Source organism: Salminus brasiliensis, chromosome 20 (assembly GCF_030463535.1).
Source record: "Salminus brasiliensis chromosome 20, fSalBra1.hap2, whole genome shotgun sequence".
In the NCBI taxonomy this organism is placed as follows: domain Eukaryota; kingdom Metazoa; phylum Chordata; class Actinopteri; order Characiformes; family Bryconidae; genus Salminus; species Salminus brasiliensis.
The window spans coordinates 31,359,544-31,373,486 of NC_132897.1; the positions used below are offsets into that span (position 1 = coordinate 31,359,544).

General features: G+C 44.9%; 1 protein-coding gene across 3 annotated transcripts in view; it reads right to left on the reverse strand.

Annotated features, from left to right (window-relative positions):
- The window catches only part of wscd2 (WSC domain containing 2), a 78,824-nt gene extending 65,964 nt beyond the window's left edge, over positions 1–12,860 (reverse strand). For 2 of the 3 annotated variants that reach the window (XM_072664862.1, XM_072664859.1), the window contains exon 1: positions 12,530–12,699. The gene's annotated coding sequence lies outside the window, so the exon portion shown is untranslated. Of the gene's footprint in view, positions 1–12,529; positions 12,700–12,743 lie in introns of those variants that run through there. The other variant, XM_072664860.1, reaches the window with a different exon arrangement.
- Between the last annotated feature and the right edge of the window lie 1,083 nt (positions 12,861–13,943).

A 13,943-nucleotide genomic window follows, 5' to 3' on the forward strand; every position in this document is an offset into this window, starting at 1 on the left:
AAGGTGCCTGACCTTTCACACAGTAAGAGTAACTCCCAGTGTTGGTCCATCTGTCCATGTTTTATTGAACTCAATTTAGGACCATGTGACTTCATTTACCTTCTATGCAACGCTTGCTTTTCTCAGAGTGATGCAGACCACCCCCCACCCCTCGGCCTCTTATTAAAGAAAAAGCACACACTTCACCCGCCATTCATAATATAACACACGTTGTGTATTTATGATTCACTGTCGCACACGTGCCGAGCTGCAGTTCTTTGCCACCAGCAGTCCTGGATAGAAATAATGTCTCCATTATCAAACGCGCCCTCAGCACACTGACCTCGGCTGATGACGGTAATGATGATTTATCGCAGCCGTCCACCATTAAGGATCTATCTCTGCCTCAGGTCCCGGCTCTAGGTTGTAATGGTGACAGATCCATCATATGTGCAATGGAAATCCATCTCAGGATCAGGATCCATGACATGTGTGGTATGTGCCCAAAAAAAAAACACGATCACAGCTCTGTTATGGGGAGTAACTCTCTGAGCTCAAGTTCACTCTTACTCTCCACACTTTGACACGTCACTGTTTAAAGACACCGTGGCTATTCATTAGGTGTGCAACAGACAATTCATCACTACTAGGGACAGATACCATGACATGAATAGTATGTGGCCAAAAAAAAAAACATGATTGCAGCTCCATTACCTCCCTTTAAGATTCTGGGTTCGAACCCACCACTCACCCGTTAAGTTTCTTTACTTGCTGGAGATGCTGTGGTTGATCACCTTCTATAGCTTACCAAGCATTCACAACGGCTCTTGCTGTGCCACTCTCTTTGACCTTTTCATGGGCCGCCGCTAAAGACGAGCCCCCATCCATCACCCACGCGTCCACAAATCCCCGTCCTCCATTACGGCTCTAAGTGGGACGGTTTCCTGGCCGCCCCTTCAGAGCCCTTCAAACCACTGGCATCAATCACGAGAGCCGCCGGCCCTTCATCCGTGAGATAGCGTATCAGTCATGGCCGGAGAGATAGCAGACCCGCTGACGGAGCTGTGAGACATAAGCGGCTGGATCCCAGCATGCGAGGAACCCTGCTGGCTTTGACTTTGCTATATACACGCAAGCCTTTACACCCATGGAAAAACACATGAACACGCACACACAGACAGACACAAGGCCTCAAGGCTTTAAAAACTGAAAAGGAAAAGCACAAGTGCAAGCACAGCTGGGTAGTTTGACCATCTGCTTGAATTTTGGGCGACAGTTCCACAACAAAGCCCAATTAGATCCAGTTCTCTCACATAACTAAAACCATGAAGCAAATCAACACTGGTTATCTCACAACAGTGACATATATCAAGGTCTGGGACATACATTAGACAGTAAAAGTGTCTACAATAGGACTTTGACTTTCTCAGCAATCTATTGCACTGCCACTATGGCCCGGGGGTCATATTGCACTGCCACTAGAGCACAGTTGGTTGTATATGTGTGTGTGTGTATATATATATATATATATATATATATATATATATATATATATATATATATATATATATACACACATATATATATATACATGTAAATATGTGTAGACAAACACATTAAACCTCCCACAACCTTTTCCCACAGATAGAGAAATCTAAAACCCCTCACCGAACATATATTTCCCCCTTCACATTGTCCACTTCTGTCCTAGAACTTTTTTTTTACCTGTCCAGCCACCTGTCTGGCGAGGCGTTCAGTACCTTCAGAGGAAAACCTCACTGCTGCCCGTAATCCGATCCTAAGCCACGAAAGCTGGCTGAGATGTATACGGCTTCTCCATGGCAAACTGACTGGTTCCTCCGCTCATCTCGCGCCCGGTCACAATATCTCTCTCTGCTTGACAGACAGGGGGAAACGAGTTCCTGCAAGTGAACAGTCCTCCCCTCAAATATCTCACGGGCAACACGCCTCTTGATGCTCTCGCACTTTACCTCCAAACTGATTTGTCCTTAGCTTTCACTACTGCTGTACTGCTATCTGCAGCGATAAGTGTGTGTGTTCATATATATATATATATAACACATATAATATATATGTGTTATATATATATGTTATATATATATAACTAGCATGAAAAAAAGAAAACAGAGACTCTCTACACTTTTGACAGGCAGTGTAATATCATTAAAATGCCCATCCCTAGTTCCAAGCCTTCTACAAATAAGCACTGACATCACTCACCTTAAAAGTCAACTTCCCCGACAACAGCTCTATCATTTCTAGGTAGACCCGCAGCAAAGTGCACTGCCTTATGGTTCATCTCTGAGCTCACAGCATTTCTGGTGATCTAAAGCTCCTGTTGCCATCACAGAGAGTTCTGGGTTTCGCACGCTTTGGCCTCAGCATCTTAAACTTAAACACAAAAAACACAAGCAAAGACTTAAGCTTAATCGGCCAAAGAGACGTTCAGGGATGTTATGGGTTACTCAGCGGTTAATACAAGGATGAGCAGCATAAGAAGGACAAGAAAGATTGCTCACAATCTACAATTAGAAATAGCCATTGCTACCCAAACCACCATTAATCTTGCATCTTGAGAGATAAATGAATAGGACAAGCATTTAAGAGAAAATAAATAAAGCTTTGAAATTTTAATTAGGGTGTGAGACCTTGGTCAAAGCTATCTGAGAGCACAAATTTGTTGGGGTGCCACACCTTTGCATGGTGCTCCTTTTTTTTAAAAAACAAAATAATACTCTAATAGTGGCTGAAAAGTTGAAACAAATGTTTCATCCTTACCTTTATTACATTTTAACCAAGAGTGCCCAAACATCTGTATGTCATTGTAGAAGGTCAAAAACAACATTGGGAGTAATACAGTATCTCTGGAGTTCATTTCGGTCATTTAAATGGGTGTATCTGAATATTCCAAAAGATTCATAGCCTCGTCTTGATCCTCGGTGCAGTCTCCCTCGCTTTCTCGCTCTCTTTCTCAATATGTCTCTCATGACCCATCTCCTCCTCTGCTGACGACCATCATCCCTGACAATCCCTTAGAGATATAACACACCTTTCTCAATCTCCCTCTCTTTCTCTCACTCTGTCTCTTAGACACCAAAAAAAAAACCCACAATGCAATCTCTTGGCGAACCATCAGCTGACGTTCCATGATCTACACCCATTTGCCTGCAGGCCAAGGCCTCTATCTGGAGCCTGGCTATCAGGGAGTGCAGTTCCAGCCGTGCTGAACTCAGACTAAGCCCTGGGACACAAACACACACGCACCCGCGCAAGCACACACACACACACAGCTTCATCCCTTGAAAGAACGCACAAATCCGGGCAGACCCGGGGGTTGAATTTAGGACACCGCAACAAGGCAGTTAAATGGCAGCTATAAATTCCAATTATGTGGCAGTCATTAAAGTGATGTAGCCTGCTCGGCCATGATGCAGAATGTTTTGACTAGGCAAGACTTTGAGGCTAGACAGAAGAACGGCATGAGCTTAAACCTAGTATAGTTAGCCGTCAACAAACAGAGATTTCCAAACATGAAAAAATCTGTCCCAGTGTTCAGCCCTGCATTCACTCCGCTTCAGTTGAACTCTCGTTTTACTGGTTGCCATGTTAAACCATTAAAAAATGGACAGAGTTTTTCAACTGGAGTTGAGTATGAGTGTACTGAGGAAAAGGGCAGTGACCGTAACCATTAATTACAACACTACTGGAAGCCGATTTCTGTTACTAATTACGCTACCGCATTAATGTTTGTGACATGCTTTAGATAAAATAGCTTCAGATGCCTGTGCTTAATCTACAATAGCTAAAATGTTCAAATACACTGTTATATATATGTAATCTATATTTAATAGTATTCATGAAAAGTGGAATTTTTAAAAATTGGAAGTCGGAATTGGCCAAGAATTTCCCAATCGGTAATCAGTGGCAACAACAAAATGCCCACTGATAGCTGAACCTGTAGTATAAATCAACTTGGGAATATTTTAGATATCTAAAGAAAATGTTTTAAAATAAGGTCCATAGAGCATCCAGTGGCACTTGGACATGCAGGTTTTTTCAAACATTGTTAGGGTAGGTCAGGTGATGCAAATTGCAAAGCTTTATTCATTTCCCGACTCCGTTAACCCTGTCCTAACAATCAGCAGCCATGGGCTTCTCTAAGCAGCTGCTGAACAAAATATTTTACGTCCACAAAGCAGCAGAATGCTATAAGAAGATCATTCAGGTCATTTCCTCAGTTTGTAGGATTGCTCAAAAGACAAAAGGGCATTTCTAGGGGATTTAGCAGCCTCTAGCGTGGTCCTAAGAGCCTGAAGCATTTAAGAAACTCCCATGGACTGATGAGGTCAAAAAATCTTTTGGCCACTGTGAGTAAAGGTACGTTTGAAGAAGAAAGAGTGCAGAATTTCATAAAAAGAACATCCCCCACCACTGTTAAGCACTGGGGTTGCATTGATATGCTTTGGGTTTGTGCTGCAGCCAGTGGCACAGGGAACATTTCACAGAGGGGAAAAATGAGGTAGAATATTTAGATTATCAATGCTAACACCCATTATCAAGACTAAATCTAGGGTATGATTACAGTAATTTGTGGGCCCAGTTACATTTTGGATAATGCCGTCAGAATCAATGCAAGCGATCTCAGATTCTGACGCCTTTGTTAATGTATCAGCTTTTTCAAAATGAATATTAAAATGTCATATTATTATGGCAAAATCACTAAATTCTTTTAGAAATTCGGAGTAGGGCCCTGGAGGCCTTTAAATATTAATTAGTGTGAATGCATTCGTATTTCTGACAGGACTGGGTATATTCATGTAGAGAGTCTCAAAAGAAGTGAAGGTGTCACAATGCACTGTGGCCAAATCTTTTGCTTCAGGCTATTTTCCTTTTTTTGCTATTTAAAAACTGTAAATTATGAAAATATTAAAATAATCTTGTTTTAAAAAACAAATAAATGTTCAATAAATGCATCTTTTCATATCCATTTCAGTCATTTGACTATTCACAATAACACAAATGTTGACCAGAGGTGCCCAGACCTTTGCTTGCCACTGTAACACTGTAAAGTTTCTATAGAGTCAATACCACAGGCTCCCAGTTCAGTGTCTGCAAGTTGGAAGTCGATCTGCATATCATGTATTCTAATATGCTATAACCAGCTCCAACACATGCACTCATCAACACACTCCCGCCCCAGGCAACAATTACGCAACAACCGTCCAAAGCGGAGAGGAAACTAAAAAGAGCCCCAGTCCCAGATTCCACTGATTGAACGCCACATGACGTGGCGACCCTTGTTTATCGCCCGGCTTGTCTAGCAGAGGACACATAGCATTCGATCTAGCGCCCAATGAGGACAGCCTCTGGGACAATTCGGATTGATCTGCACTGCCACAGACCGTCAAGCTCCACTTCAGAACTCGTCCTGACCTTGGGACGGCATGGCTTTAACCCTTCCGCTTTCGAACGCAGAGCTGCATCTGTGGAGAGAGAGGCCTGATAAGATATTCAGTGCCCTGTTCTGCAGCCCTAAATAGTGCAGTACGGTGGATAGCGAGCAATGAGCTCAGCCATGCATAACCGAGATATGAACCTCACTAGATATGCATCCACAAACAACACACCCACTCACACACACACACTCGCACACATTAATACAACCCACAAACGCTCCAGCAGAATTTCTTCCTTTTAGAAAAGTAGGGAATTATGTTAATGCATGCGGAGAGTCATGATCAGGTAACTTCACCAGACGTCCCTACGAACATACTATTCTAAGTATTGCAATTATTCTGCTGCATATTGCACATGAGATAGCCGGGGCTTTGTCTGTACCTTTGTCTGCAAAAGAAGCAAAACCCAGGGGCTCTGATTGGTTCAGTGGACATTCTGACCCGAGGATTGCTGGGTCATAGTGTGCCTTGCCATCAGCAGCCAGAGCCAGAGAGAGCACAACTGGCCTTGTGTTTGGGCTTATTGCTTATTCCTCCCTCCCCACATCAGTTCAGTGTGATGCAGGACGGCATGGGCACCTGTTAGCCAATGCATCAGAGCTGGGTATCCGGCACTTTCCTTCGAGGGTTGGCTAGTTCCAAAAAGGCGAAGGCTCATCATGCATGTTGTCGTTGTGTGTGATAGGGGGTGAATACTAATTGGGTAACTAGCTATCTGAAATTGGGTAAACACAAAAAAAAAATAAAAACCCAGCCTATCAGCTACAACCTCTCCAGCTAGCTAACCACACACTACTCTGAGAGGACACCAAGAGGACACTGAAAACACACTGTCACTATCCAGGTAAGATTCAAGAACAATTACCAAAAAAATTACAGTGTTCTTGTCAGAGCGCTAAGATAAAAGCTAGGCTAGACTAGGTTGTGCTATGCAGCTGTGACCCGGCGCAGTGACAAGCCAATAACAACAGAGCAGTTGCAGCCGTACACAAGCACTGGTCAGGGGGCTATGAAGTGCCCCAGCATCAGGATGTTGAGCAAATGCATTTTCTAGAGTAATGGAGTTGGAGTGGAGTAGCCAACCTACTCTTTCAACACCAGTTCTTTAGACCTGACTGAATTCAATAAAATCCATATAGCCTCTTGTCAGAATCATGCGACAGTTTGTTCTTTAGTCTTGCACCACAACTACAGCGTAGCAGCGTAACTCATCTGCTAGCATTGTATAATCTGCATGCATAAATTTGGCCCTGCAGTGGAAAAGAGGCCACAGCGTATCAGTGCTGCAATGGCTAATATTCAGTAATAATGAACAAAGCAGCCCCGACACACACTTCTTTCAGTTAGGTCTGCACTACATCATTTGATGCCCCAAAAAAAGTCCTTCAGCACACACCCTTTCCCAGAATCCCACGCTCCTCCTCACACTGAGCACCCGACCGATCAGAAACCATCAGCTCAGCCTGACGAACTCCAAACCCAGCCCTGCCAAGGCTTGACCGACACCGCGCAGGCCTGCTGCGCACAGATGATGGAAAAACACCAATTAACATTCTGCAGGGCCATTTCCCCGAAGCCCCACGGCCTCGAGATCATCCTAACAGTTGCAGAGAGCCGTCAGATGAGCTTTTGCGCTTCGGCGCCTCTGGGGCACTCGGGCCATCTTAAAGGAGGCATTCAGGAGGCAACAATGCTTGTTAAACGTTTACTGCCGAGTCAGTCTTTAGCTACAGTTTCAGTTACACAACAATAGAGATAGAAAAAGCATGCAGTATGTGCTCAGACTATACGGTTACGTATTGTAAGTCGTCCTTAATTATTTCTCAGACTTGTGCCACGTTGTCCTTCCACATCACCAAGCATTGGGAGACCAACACCTTGTCGCTGGTTTTTGACTTGCTAGTTTCTCTCCATGGACTGCTGTCTGTAGCTACCCACCACAGCTGACCAGGAGCCCCCCATTCTTCAACCCAGTTGATGTTTTTAACATATTCCCCTAGAGAGTGGAGAAGCTACACCCCTGCACTGAAACGCTTTTCTTCGAGTGTGCTGGCTGGACTAGTATCAGGTGTGGTGTTTTTGGCAACTGTGAGCAATGGCACTAAGCATGGGTGAGATCTACTTGTGTCCAATACATGTAGAGCTACAGTGCTGTCCTGCACACGGCCTTGGCTCTGGTGTTGGACAGATGTACTCGTCCAGTAGTTCATTATGTCCCCGTGTCCTAGCACTTCATTATGTAAACAGTGCTCTGGCATACATTTACAACATGAGAGAGGGAGCGCGAGAGCGTGAGGGAGTGAGAGTGAGTCTGTGAGTGAGAGAGAGTCTGCACGCATCAGCGCTCTGATTAAAAAACTGTGAGGTGAAGCATTAACAGAGTCTAATTACATTTCAGACAGCATTTTAACACAGACACACACAGTGAACACACACACAGCAAGAGGGAGAGATGCAGAGAGAGCTGCAAAGACAGATCAGCTGCAGACAGACTAAAGCACATGGGAGCGCATGGCGAAAAAAAGAGAGAAAGAAGGAAGACACATTCAGGAGGCTCGTGACCGCTTGACATTTCCCGAATCACCTCGGCAGAAAGCTGCGGAAATAAAGCTGAGAGTTCAGTAGAGTGTGTGAGCAGGAGCTCGCTGTAGACCCCGGAGGGGCCCTGGAAGCTTGAAACTCCAACAACTAGTGCTTTTACCTCTGGATTTCTACGCTTAGTGCTCGGTTGCTACTCTGGAAAGAATACACAGCTGGTGGAGTGAGGAATCTGGTATGGACCCACATACAGGTCCTTAAGCCTCGAGGCCAGTTTCACACAAAAACACACACACACACTGCATCTGTGTGGGGTGAGCTACAACTGCAGCTCTCGCACATGATGGTCATTTACACGCACAACGCTTAATTGTATGAAACACTGCAAGTCTGCACATCTACACTATTTGGACAAAAGTATTGTGACACCTGCTCATTCATTGTTTCTTCTGAAATGAAGGCAACTAACAAAGAGTTAATCCTGCTTGTGTTGGAGTAAGGAAGGAAGGCTTTCTCCTAGATTCAAAGGATTCAAAGAGCGGCATTAGTAAGGTCCTAATCAGAAAGTACTGAATGGAGCATCATCCATTATTCCAGAGAACACCAGTGCCTAAATGTTTTTAATGCTGAATATCGGGCAATTCAAATCTAATCTAATCTAAATCTAATTAACATGTTAACAACTCAATTTGGCCAGGCAAGAACCGCTTTCACTTGCCTGTGTAAAAAGCACATCAACACACTGCAGAATCGATTGAGTATATATATCGATATCAGACGATTTTCGACCCAAATATGCGATCGGTAATCCCGAGAGCTGGTCAGATCAATCTGACTTAAACTGACTGTGTACAACTAATGTACATCATGGAGAAAGTAGAATACAGGCTTTTAACACAGCTAACCTGATACACACTAAAAGTCCATCACTATCAGAACACACTGTTCTGTAGCAGAACGCACCCATTCATTCCTATGAGGAAAAATGTGCCGTCCGTAAAACTGTGTGTCCAATTAAAAAGCTGTACACAAGCCAATTTTACATAATCAGACTGAAAAATCTGGAGAAACGGTGTCGATATCTTGGAAACGCAGGAATGAGATACACAGCAAAATATCCGGAAGAAATATAATAAGAATATAAATGGGATGCATTTGCTTATAAGAAACCATATACATGCTGTTTAAAAAATAAAATAAAACCATACAAATGTGTAGACCACAGAGAGACCAGCAAGTCAACATACCTAAAAAAAACATGTAGGCCTTAAAACCACCATGAATTACTCAGCAACTCCAGCTTACCTGGCTACAACCAATGGAATGGAGTTACGAGAGTGGGGAATGACGTCTAAACCTGTTGGGTGGAAAATTCAGCTAAAGTCAAGAGATGGCGCAACGAGAAAGTTGGCACGGGCCGAGCAAATATCTTAGAAATGACGTCCGAACCAAACCAGGAATGTGAATAGTCAATAATCAGGATCAGATAAACAGTTCAAGCTCTAAAAACAATCGCATTACAGCATTCGACAGTGCACGAGAACCATCAAAACCAAGAACACATGCAGTGGTCCTGTGGCTGACTGCTTCAAAGCTGTTGTCGACCTTCGTGGGGAGCGTGAATGTGAAATCTGAGAACACTGGTTCCCTTTAAATGAACCTGACAGCTGGTTTCATTTCAGACAAAAGCGAAGTACACTACACTCCACAGTATAAGAAAAGCACTGCCAATGAAATGAAATGGGCAGGTCTGGAGCAGCCCAAGGCCACCATGCCCAATGCCCAGCGTAGGCTACAGGGGTATAAAGCCCACCGTTGTTGGGTTGTGAAGCAGAGAACGCCAATTTTCTAGAGTGACAATGCTCCATCCAATGCCTCTGTGTTGAGCTGGAGTGGCAGACCTAAACCTTCAGTATCTGGTCTCACTAATGCTCTTGTGGATCAACACAAACCACAAATCCTCACAGCAATGTTTTAACATCTAGTGAAGAGAACAGATCTGTTCTGGCAGAACTTACGATTGTGAAAGGAACACCGGATAAGCAGTTGTCAGCACACTTTTGGCCATATAGTGTAGGGCTAATAGTTTTTAGGTATCGGATGAGCAAGAAACGCAAAAGTTCAAACCAGCCTGCACATGTGGAAAGCAGCGGCATTCAGACTGAGGAGCATATTGCGGAATCCGCCTGTGAGGAGTTCAGCAAAGCAGCAAAGCATGGACAGACTAGAGACCAGCACTTACTGAGCTTCATTCTGGAGGAGAAAAAAATACAACATTTTGTTGTAGTCCTTCCATTTCCCCAAGCTAAACCTCATCAAAATCAATTCCTTAACTTCTTATGCGACTGCAAGGAAGGAAATTGTTATAAGCTTTTGCTTTAGCTTTCTTTTTTTGTGTTATTCTAAAACTGTAAAGACAATAAAAAGTAATATTACTTAGAGTATTGAAGGAATGTGCAATCTTTAACTTTACGCTTTTCAGCCTACAGCAGGTTGGCCTCACTTACTCGCACAAAACCAGAAGGAGCAGTTCAGCACGGACAGGAACAATACATGAAACAGCAGAGTTCATTTACATGCATCAGTCCTAACAGCACAGCAACAGCATGTTTAACCCTCTAAAACCCTAAAGTCCTGCAGGGGGGGGGGGCACACTTCAGTTCCTCACCCTCAGAAGAGGCTGGAAAATCAGCTTAATGTGTAATAAGCCTTTTAAGGGTACCTGTAAAGGATAAAGAGGGGTTGGAGAACTTCATGAGTAGACATACATTAAGTGTGTGTGGAGGGACAATAACAACAACGAGATCAGAGGTGAGGTTTAGTTGAGAGATTGGGTCAAGATTTGGTCCAGAGTGTATATATATATATAGTATATATATACAGTATTCAAATTAGTCAACCAAAGACATGGTGAACTTTACCAATTGGCATTTGTTAAAGAACAACAGCCTGCTCAGTATCGATGCTTTGTATGGCTCTTGGCAATGTTAGGGATCCACTTATCAGGATTTTTTTATGGCCAATAAACAAACTGGCCAACAAACACATTTTTTTCAACCCGAAAGCTCCCACCATGTGGGCCGAATGCACGCCTGAAACATACTCAAACATAAATATTACATGTTAATAGAGCAAACTGGGAACCGAAATTCTTAAATGAAACACCAGTTGCCCGTGTAAAGAACACGAAGTCCAGTAAGATGAAAAGGTTGGAGGCAAGTGCAACAGAGCTGCCAAAAGCAAAGCCAATGCATTATCCGGTTGCTTGTGTGGAGCAGAAATTAGCCAACTCCAAACTCGGCCCCCCGAATAAAGATCTGGACCAGAAGCATCTCATGTCTCCTTTTCGTCCAATTCTTATCCTTGGGGAAATATATGTACGTACGTTAAAAAGGCATATACACCAACAAGCATAACAAGCATAACATTAAAACCACTGACAACTGAATAAGTGAATAACAGTCATTATCTCGTTACAGTGGCACCTGTCGAGGCGTGGGATATATTAGCACATATAAGGTCTGAGCCTCTCTGACAAGGGCTGAACTGGGACGGCTAGACGACTTGGTCGGAGCATCACACCTCACAACTTCCAGGACTTTCAAGAATGTGCTACCTCGGCTCAGGCACCGCAGGACCCCTTCAGAGGTCAGAGAGGCTTGTGGATCGTCGCAGTGTTAGGCAGGTGGTTTCAATGTTATGGCTGAGTGCTGTACAGTTTCTGCAGCGCTGATTCTGCCACTACATAAATCCTAGCTAGCATCTACACCTCTATATGACTTCGCTCCACCAGATCTCCCACACCATCTTTTCTGGGCCTGCTTCCAAAACCGCACTTCCACTACCACACAGCACACCTACAGCTAGAGCTATGGTTGTGGTATAGCATGGTGATATGTGGCATGGGGCGCGTTCAGTGAGCTGGCTGAGTTGGCTGAGGTGTCTCAGACCTGAGGGGTTGACAGCTAGACTCTCTGCAGTGCTGCTGGGCCCTGAAGTCTTCCAGACCTGCACTGGAGACAACCAGCGTTAATAAGAAGCAGGCAGCACTAAGTGGACCTGTGTAGCTATGTGTGAAGAACCCAGAGCTGAAGTGCCTTCAAACGGACGAAGTGTGCTGCTTCTTCAGTCGGATTATCCTCTCACATTCCCAGCCTGTTCTTCGGTAAGAGTGCTATTACACGCGAGAGAAGACGGAAACAAGCCAAATTAGCGAGAACGGCTGGCTAGCTAGCAGCGGTGCTGGCAGCGGCGCGTTTAAACCTCTTTACCGTTACAGCCGTTAACGTTCGCGTGCCCGATTAAAGACGGTGGCCGTTTTTGAATGTATAGATAGCTTAGCTTCATGAATATGAATTGTGTTAGCTAGTTTTCCTCCTCCACTCCTTCCTCACGACTTACATGACATCCCTGACAGTCACACGAACCTCCACACACTCCCAAAAAAAAAAAAAAAAAAAAAAGAAAGAAAAAAAAACACCGAGCTGAACTTGTTTTTGAAGCTAGCTAACGCAGCGGCGCCGACTCGCTTTTACCTGAGGGAACGGTAACGGCTCCCGGATCCACACTTTCGGGAGACTGAAGACCGGCGTGTCTCCCCAAGAAGAAGCACACGCTGCCGTCCCCGTTGCCTTCTCTCGGCTCTCCTCGGCAGTGCCGCAGAGTGTGCGCACCGCTCCACACGGCGGTACACCCACACCCCCCCACCCCCTCCTCCCCAGAGCAGAGCGGGGTCCTCGGTTGGCTCACCGAAGCAGGTCGCCTTCTTCTCCGCGCTGTGTTTATGATGGAGGGCAGCCGTGTGTGTGTGTTTCCCTCACCGCGGTCACACACACTGTCTGACATGCCCGCGGCTCGCAGCCGCTTTCCCTCGCCTCACTCTAGACCCCCCCTCCCCATCCATCCCCACACACACACGCGCGCGCGCGCGCTCTCATTCTCGCTCTCTCCCTCAGTTTCTCTCGCACGCGCGCACACACGCGCACACACACGCACAGAGCGCTGCCTACAGTTCTTAAAGAGACACGGCACGACTGTGTGTCCCCCCCCCCCCCCCCTGCTCGAGCAGCAGTCCCCAGATACCTACAGGCGGGTTCCTCAAAGCAGACTGTGGGACATCAGATTGTGATGGACATGATTATTCACTTCAGCTTTGTTTACTGCCAAAAGATTGATTCTTTGATTCTCAACCCAACTGTGAAACATGGTGGTGGCAGCATCACAGGTTTGGTCGACAGGACAGCTTGCCATCCTTTGATGGTATCGCAAGGTGGGTCTTGCAACAACCCTGAAAACCCTTCAGTCAGTTTGTGTCAGTTGTGAAAGAAGGAAGGGGCCCAAATAAACCCAAAGTCAGTATTGCTTCTCGTATTTTTGGTAAAAATTAAAAAACAAATGACATTATTTTCTCTGAGCTCTGCTGCGTCTCCTTCCTCTGTGCTTCTGGAAGGTTCTCCGAAACCCTCTGGCACAAGGAGGAGCACAGTGGAGCTTCCTCAATGCCTGGCTTGTCCCTGTAATTCTCTGATTTGCAGAAGAAGGTCACTGTGATTTTGCTGTTTTCATATTGAATCATGATTCTCAAGCCTGTCCTTAATTATGGCAATGGTCCTTATGAGAGGGGGGTATTTAGCTGTTTCTATCAGGGATCGTCGCTGGTAATGGATGGCAATGAATATATTATTTTCTATGTCTCTAATTGTACATGTTTTTTCCTTGTGTTCAAATTAGGGATCACAGGAGTTCCCCTTTAAGAGCTACTACAGGTCTTGCAGTTTTTTGTCTGAGGTGAACATTGCTGCACATTAAAAAAAAATCTATTCTGAGGAACGGACGTTTCCTCTTTTGCAATAGCACAGCGCACTCTGCAAAAGGGTCGCTGACACATCTTTCTTTAGCATGCAACTTCATGCTGATGAACCTCCCCGAGCTAAATGCCTGGCACAGGCC